Raw genomic sequence first — 7,344 nt, forward strand, 5'->3', positions numbered from 1 at the left:
TTGTGGGACGAAGTTAAAAGAGCCATCAGGCAGCTGGTTCCACAACCATCAAATCTCACAGAACTGGACAGTGCTATTCATCAGGCCTGGTGTCAGAGTCCTCGCATCACCTTTCAACATCTCGTGGAGTCAACGCCAAGAAGAATCGCCGCAGTATTGAAGGCAAAAAGTGGCCCAAAAGGTACTGATGGGGTGGCCATAATAATCTGGCCACTCAGTGTGCACACACACACATGCACATGGGTACATATAGACATATACATACATATACATATATGTGTATATTGATTTCAGAGAGGAAGGGAGAAGGAGAGAGGGATAGAAACATCAGTGATGAGAGTGAATCATTGATTGCCTGCCTCCTGCACGCCCCGCACTGGGGATCGAGCCCACCACCCGGGCACGTGCCCTGACTGGGAATGGTACTGTGACCTCCTGGTTCAATGCTCAGCCACTGAGCCACTGAGCCACAGCAGCCAGGGCCAGGGGTGATTACTTTTGGAGTATACAGGTGTTAAATTAAGAATGCTAGCCGAAACCGGTTTGGCTCAGTGGATAGAGCGTCGGCCTGCGGACTGAAGGGTCCCGGGATCGATTCCGGTCAGGGGCATGTACCTTGGTTGCGGGCACATCCCCAGTGGGGAGTGTGCAGGAGGCAGCTGGTCGATGTTTCCCTCTCATCGAGGTTTCTAACTCTCTATCTCTCTCCTTTCCTCTCTGTAAAAACTCAATAAAATATATTTAAAAAAAAAAAGAATGCTGTACACCTGGAACCTATATAATATTTTAAGTCCTAGCATGACATTGTTAGAACAGATCATCTAGGCCGGGGGTCCTCAAACTACGGTCCGCGAGCCACATGCAAATACAAATATTGTATTTGTTCCCGTTTTGTTTTTATACTTCAAAATAAGATATGTGCAGTGTGCATAGGAATTTGTTCATAGTTTTTTTTAAAACTATAGTCCAGCCCTCCAACAGTCTGAGGGACAGTGAACTGGCCCCCTGTTTAAAAAGTTTGAGGACCCCTGATCTAGGCATTTTAACTTTGGTGGTATTTTTAGTCCTAATCTCAGCCAGCCTTTCATATCGCCAAATGGTACTGCCTCTTTCATTGAAATGTCTCTCTGCACCCTGGCTGGTGTGGTTCAGTGATTAGAGCGCTGGCCCATGAGCAGAAGGGTCTCAGTCAGGTTTCATTCCCCCTCAGGGGCACATACATGGGTTGCAGGTTCAATCCCCAGCCAGGTTGGGGTCGTTTGCCCGAGGCAGCCAATCAATGTGTCTCTCACATCGTGTTTCTCCCTACCCTCCTACCTCTCTGCCCCCTTCCTCTCTCTCTAAAGATCAATAAACATATTCTCCAGTGAGGATTTAAAAAAAAAATTACAACCTTTCTCGTTCTTGGTATTCTTATCTGCAAAATAAGGAGATTGGGTTAGAAGATCCTAAATGACCATTCCCCTCTGAATTTTCATGGAAATATTTAAGTTTCTCCTAAGAGCACAATCTTGTGTGCCTTCAAACTATTTTAGGTGAAACATGGTTTAAATTTTGTGGACTGTTTAGAAAATAAGGAATTATTTGCAAAAGTTGTAATTCCTATATTTTTAAATAACACCAAATAAACAAATCAAGATTGCCATTTTTGTAGCACATTGATTCTGTGTAAATGAAATCTGCTGAAGTGGGCTCAGTGAGGTTTAGGTTTCGGAATAGGCCTGGAATCATATTTATGACATTAATTTGTTTGGTAAACTTTTTTAAAGGACGATTTAACTTCATCCCAACTCTAAATTTTCACAAATTCAGAATTAGTGAGGATTATAATGATAAGTAATGAAATTAAAGAGAAACTTTAGTGGCATTCTTCTTGCTTTATACCTATACTAGATGCTCAAGTTGCACTTGAAGCCCAGGTAGACCACAAGGTGGCAGCATTAGGCCATGTAAATAAAGTGTTGCTGTAGGGAAAAAAATGTATTTTCTTTAAAAAAAATCAAATAAGTTTTTACAGAAGCACTATATGTGCATGAAAGGCTGCAGATTGACCTCCCATTGCTTAATTTAATGTCTTTATTATATAACTAGAGGCCCAGTGCACTAAAATTCATGCACTCCGGGGGGGGGGGGGGTCCCTCAGCACAGCCTAAGCTCTCTCACAGTCCAGGACCCCTTGGGGGATGTCCACCTGCTGGCTTAGGCCCAAGCTGGCAGTCAGACATCCCTCTGGCAGCCAGGGGGCCCTCAGGGGATGTCTGCCTAAGCCACAGTCGGACATCCTTAGCGCTGCTGAGGAGGCGGGAGAGGCTCCCACCACCGCCACTGCACTCGCAGCCAGTCAGCCTGGCTTGTGGCTGAGTGGAGCTCCCATTGTGGGAGCACACTGACCACCAGGGGGCAGCTCCTGCATTGATCGTCTACCCCCTGATGGTCAGTGCACATAATAGCGATCGGTCATTCCCGGTCATTCTACTGTTAGGGTCAATTTACATATTACCCTTTTATTATATAGGATTACAAGTTATAAACTGGAAACTTTCAATGGGAGAAGTCTCTTACTAAGAATTTTAAACATGGTTAAATTACACAGTAAGGATTTTGGGAAATACTGAAAGGTATTATAGTGAAATAAAATATCCAAGATGACCAATATTCCCTTTGTGAAAATTTAATTTTGATTTATTTTAAGCCAATATCATTTTAAAACTTGGATTGTAACTAAATTTTAATAATGCAAACAAATAATAAAGTAATACAAATATTGCAGGAAATGCATATCAGAAGTCCTTTTTTGATTTTTTTTTAAATTTCCTCATGGAGAAAGAAAATTTTAGGTGTTTTCACACTACTTCATTGAACAAGAAAGACTTAAAAATAATGAGTCCAGGAATTTAGTCACTTCTTGTAAAGTAGGAAACATTTCCAAATATTTTATTGTTGTTTTTTCACACTTTTAAAATTTTATTTATGTGAGATGATTGCAAAGAGTTGATTCAGAATATATGAGCTGAACTTATGTTTCCTGTAAAATAAGAAACATTTCCAGATATTGTTTTCCACAGTTTTAAAAGAAGTTTATTTTCAATAAAATAATTGTAAGGAGTTAATTCAGAATTTCTGGACTAGAACTAATGTTTCCCTTTATGTAATCTTTGATAGAAAGGTTTGTTAAAATGATTTATTATATTAAAAAATCTATAAAAAACAAACTTAGTGACTTAATTTTTTTACTCATAAAATGAGGATAATGATAGTACTTACAGAATTTTTATGAGGATTATACCAGTGATTACAAGAAAAAACACTTAAATAGTGCCTGGAGTATAGTAATTTAATAAATGTTAAATATTATGTATCTCAGATGTTGCTAAATAGTTGTTTGCATAGTAACTCTCAGATATACAAACAATCCTTTTTTCCCTTTTTATTAAGCTTCGATTTCTAAGAACCTCTACTAAGTAATATGTGATTAGCCTACTTCTAATTATTATATGAACTTAGACATAATGAACTGGCCTTCCTTAAAGTAGCATTCTGTAATTCACACATTTCACATTAACCTCACCTTTACTGCATAAAGTTAAGAATTCTAGACCCAGTCAAGTTAGATTAAACTGTTGGAAATAAGACAAAATGTGAATTCTCCACAAATTTAGAAATAAGGTAAACATGTATCTGTCATGGTGGATCCAGCTCTATCTAAAAATTATTCCTATTAAACATCTAGTAATTCTTTTTAAGCCTTGGAAGTAAGATTTAGAAGATTCTACTTATACACTTCCTTCTTTAAATGTTCTTCATAGTACTGGCATATCCTGAAAGGATAGATTCTCAATTCCTTTTTAATGTACTTAGAACCATGCTTTCAGAAAGAAGCCTACCTTTTTTTTTTTTTACATTAAGAATTTAAAATAAATACTCACATATTGTGTCTTTATTTTGGTTAGATAACTCAAAGGTTAAAAATTGGAATTCTAGCCATATGATCTATGATAATTTAGTGTTTCCTTGGCCCTTCTAAGACCATCTTCCTGATTTTTTCCACTTCCATAACTTCTTGAGGAACCTCTGAATAGATTTCTAGTGGTTAAGATCTAATCGGGGTCATAGACATTTTCTTGGCAGGTTTCTAGGAATTAGATCTAATGTATTTGTATAATATTGTTTGACATACATAAATCTGTAATTTGCTCAAGCTTATTTTCTTACGGGGCCGTGTCAGATCAAAAGAAAATGGCAGTAAAGTAATGTCTTCCTGTGGATTTAAGGGAACATTAAGATCATGGGCAGGGATGGCTTTATAATCTATAATTCTATCTCCAGACAAGAAGCAAAACTTGTTCTTTTCATAATGTGAACCCTGCTATCTTCAGCGTAACCCACCCTGCACCCTTTTAACATGGAAAATTAAAGCCAGATTATGTGTTATCGAGAGGCCTCAGTCATAGAGACTTCGCTCCCGGGCTCAGGACAAGGAAGGAAAATACCAGGCTTTGTGAATCAGAGCATTTGTTTAAGGAAATCGATGAAGTGGCTCTGTGATAGGAAGCTTGTCTAAGCTGTTCTGTAGAATCGCAGAGAACTAGGAAACAGTTGAGGAGGGCGGATGTTTTGTGTCTTCTCAGTCGTCACGTTGTTTGTTGACACTATTGTGGGACTGGTCCTCACGTACAGTTTGTCAGCCCTGGTCTTCACTTCCAACCCAGCACTGATGGCCCTTATGATACAACCTGACTTACAGATTGTACATGGAGCTTCATAAAGTACCACTAATTATTTCTCTGTACACGTTTATTTAAAAGGATTTGATAACCGTGAACATGAATGACCACTGAAAGGTGAACCTGGATTTCAGCCAGAGCCGTGCCTTTGGGATTTGGACTTCAAACCCCACCACTCAGCATGGCACTGGCACATTTCAGGCACACAGTAAATGTTTGCTTAACAAATTTATGTTGATTTTTTTTTTTTTTATGGGCCACACTGCCTGTCCACAGTCCCTCAAGAATAAGAGCACAGTGGGACAGACGGTTCTCTCGAAGTATCTCTCAGTGTGACTGGTGCCAGCGAAAGCGTGAATGAAGGTGGAGCAGCACCGCACGCAATCCAGGAGCCGGGTCAGCCGCGTGGGAAAGGCCGCAGAGAGACTTGAGCCAGGTTTTCTTTCGCACTGAAAAGAAGAGGGAAGACAATCGGAGGAGATCTAGCCATCATTAATAAAGTGGCTCTGTGGCCCACAAATAAGAAAAAAATGTCAGAAAGATAAAAAGAATCAAATTATGTGTCATCCGCAGAGAAAAAACTGCGCTCCCAGAATTCACTCTAAGTCACCAGAATTCAGAACGCCTGACATTTTTTTCTTATTTGTGGGCCACAGAGCCACTTTATTCAGCCTGTTTGTTCTTCCTTTTCACTGCTTTATTACTCGTCAGTTACTTTACTAGCCTCATAAGTTGATGCCTTACCCATAGATTTTCTGGGGCACACCTACAGGCCGCACTAGCTTGTCTGTGTTTAAGAGAACTGCAAGGTCTTTTTCACACGATACCTTTGTTATAACTGGATTTTTTATTTACTGTAGATCCTCGCCGGTACATTTCTGGATATCCTGTTGAACCTTCTTAGGAATTCAGAGAACTGCCAGGTGACCACTGAAAAAAGATCTCGTCGTAAGGCTTACACGAATATTTTCTGTGGTGACCTTGCTTTAAGACAGATTCAGTTCTGTGATCAAAATGAGAAATGTTATCTGTCGCCGAGCTTATTAGACTTGGGGTAAGGCTAGCAGTTTCTCAAGGGCACGAAGGAACTCACAAGATGCATCACTCTTATTCTTTCTTTAAAAAATAAACCAGAAAGGCTTTTCTTTTTTTTTATTAACTGAGCCAACACTCAAAAGAATCCCAGTCTGCAAACCACAAGAATTCTAACAAAAAACACTGACTGAATTGTTTTTCAGCATCTATTCATACATAATTTAACCAAAACACATTACATCTTGAAAAGCACTTAGGTTGTATTTTATTTTTTTAAAAGTTTGTCATGGATTTGTCTTTTTTATTGATCCAATCCAATGAATGCTGTAGGGGAAATAGGGAGATTATCCTCAAAAGAAGATTCTTGACAATTTTATTGAGTAATATCTTCTCATTGGGTTAGTTTTTTTAGAAGCATTATATAATGTCATAATATGAAGTTTACTTTATCTTGATCTCTATAATTCTTAATCATAAGCAGGTTTCCCCCTTATTTAGAATTATCTTTAACAACTTCTCACTTTTATATCCAATGGGTCATTAAATTGTGCTAATTTTATCTTACATATTCCTCTCCAGTATTCCCCCTTCTCTCGGCCACTGCTTTAGATCAGGTTCTCATCATTTCTCGCCTGGATTTCTGCAACGATCTATTGATTGATTTCCCTGTCTCCAGTTTGACCCACTCCAATCTAAGCTCTCCATATTGCCAACTAAGTAATCTTTCTGAAAGACTAATATAATGACCATGCCATTTTCTTGGCTTAACATCCTTCAATGAGTCTTTACTAAAATTTAGGTACAATAAACCTTCATGGAGCTGTTGGAACATTAAATAAAATTCAGTAAGAAGCTCTAGGGCAGGGCCTGGCTCAGCACAGGCCTTGGGTATCTGTTAATGTTTTCCCTTTGCACAAAGAACCTATGGCAGCAGCAGAGCTCCCGGGTAAGGAAGTCCAGACTAGAGGGACAGTGGCTCTGCTGGGAGCCCCGGCTGAAAGGTGTAGGAGCCGAGAATCTCATCACACCACAGCCATGCTCTCCTGAGACCTGCAGGTTGGAGGTTAGGCACAAGAATAGATTGGTCTTGCACCCAGTTCCATCCGTGTTCCAGAAGGAAAGACTTTGGCTGATAAGTAACAAGCCAAGCTCATCTCTGACTAAGCGTCAGTCACCTGAGAGTGGGTGTCATCTCTTTGGTTTTCCTGTTTTGGTTTGTTTTCTCTTCAGTTTCTTAGTAAAGATTAGTCAGGCTTTAACTTAGTCTTACATGAACCAAGAGGGGGCTAAGAGAGACACTGAAAAAGAGAGAGAGAGAGCGAGAGAGAGAGAGAGAGACCGCTGAGGCAGGGAAGTATCAATGAAAGAGATGTGGACAAACTGACTGGTGAAGCTGCACTACTCAGGTGGATGAAATATTAGAGAGGACACAGGTGGGATTGCTGCCTTTGTCCCGCCTCTCTATTCCTGGACAGACCTGGTTTTCCTCATCTCTCAGACTTCAGACAATGGGAGTTTGGTAAAGTCAGATATTAATTAATTAATTTATTTATTAAATCTTTTCTTAAATTTTTATTATATATAT

At 39.4% G+C, this 7,344-nt stretch overlaps 1 protein-coding gene across 2 annotated transcripts in view; it reads left to right on the plus strand.

Annotated features, from left to right (window-relative positions):
- Positions 1-5,605: 5,605 nt before the first annotated feature.
- ANKRD46 (ankyrin repeat domain 46) overlaps positions 5,606-7,344 on the plus strand; it is a 13,147-nt gene continuing 11,408 nt past the window's right edge. The window contains exon 1 of one of the 2 annotated variants that reach the window (XM_006760291.2): positions 5,606-5,672. The gene's annotated coding sequence lies outside the window, so the exon portion shown is untranslated. The remainder of the gene's footprint in view (positions 5,673-7,344) is intronic. The other variant, XM_015561737.1, reaches the window with a different exon arrangement.

The sequence above is a fragment of the Myotis davidii genome, unplaced genomic scaffold, assembly GCF_000327345.1.
Source record: "Myotis davidii unplaced genomic scaffold, ASM32734v1 scaffold497, whole genome shotgun sequence".
Taxonomy (NCBI): Eukaryota; Metazoa; Chordata; class Mammalia; order Chiroptera; family Vespertilionidae; genus Myotis; species Myotis davidii.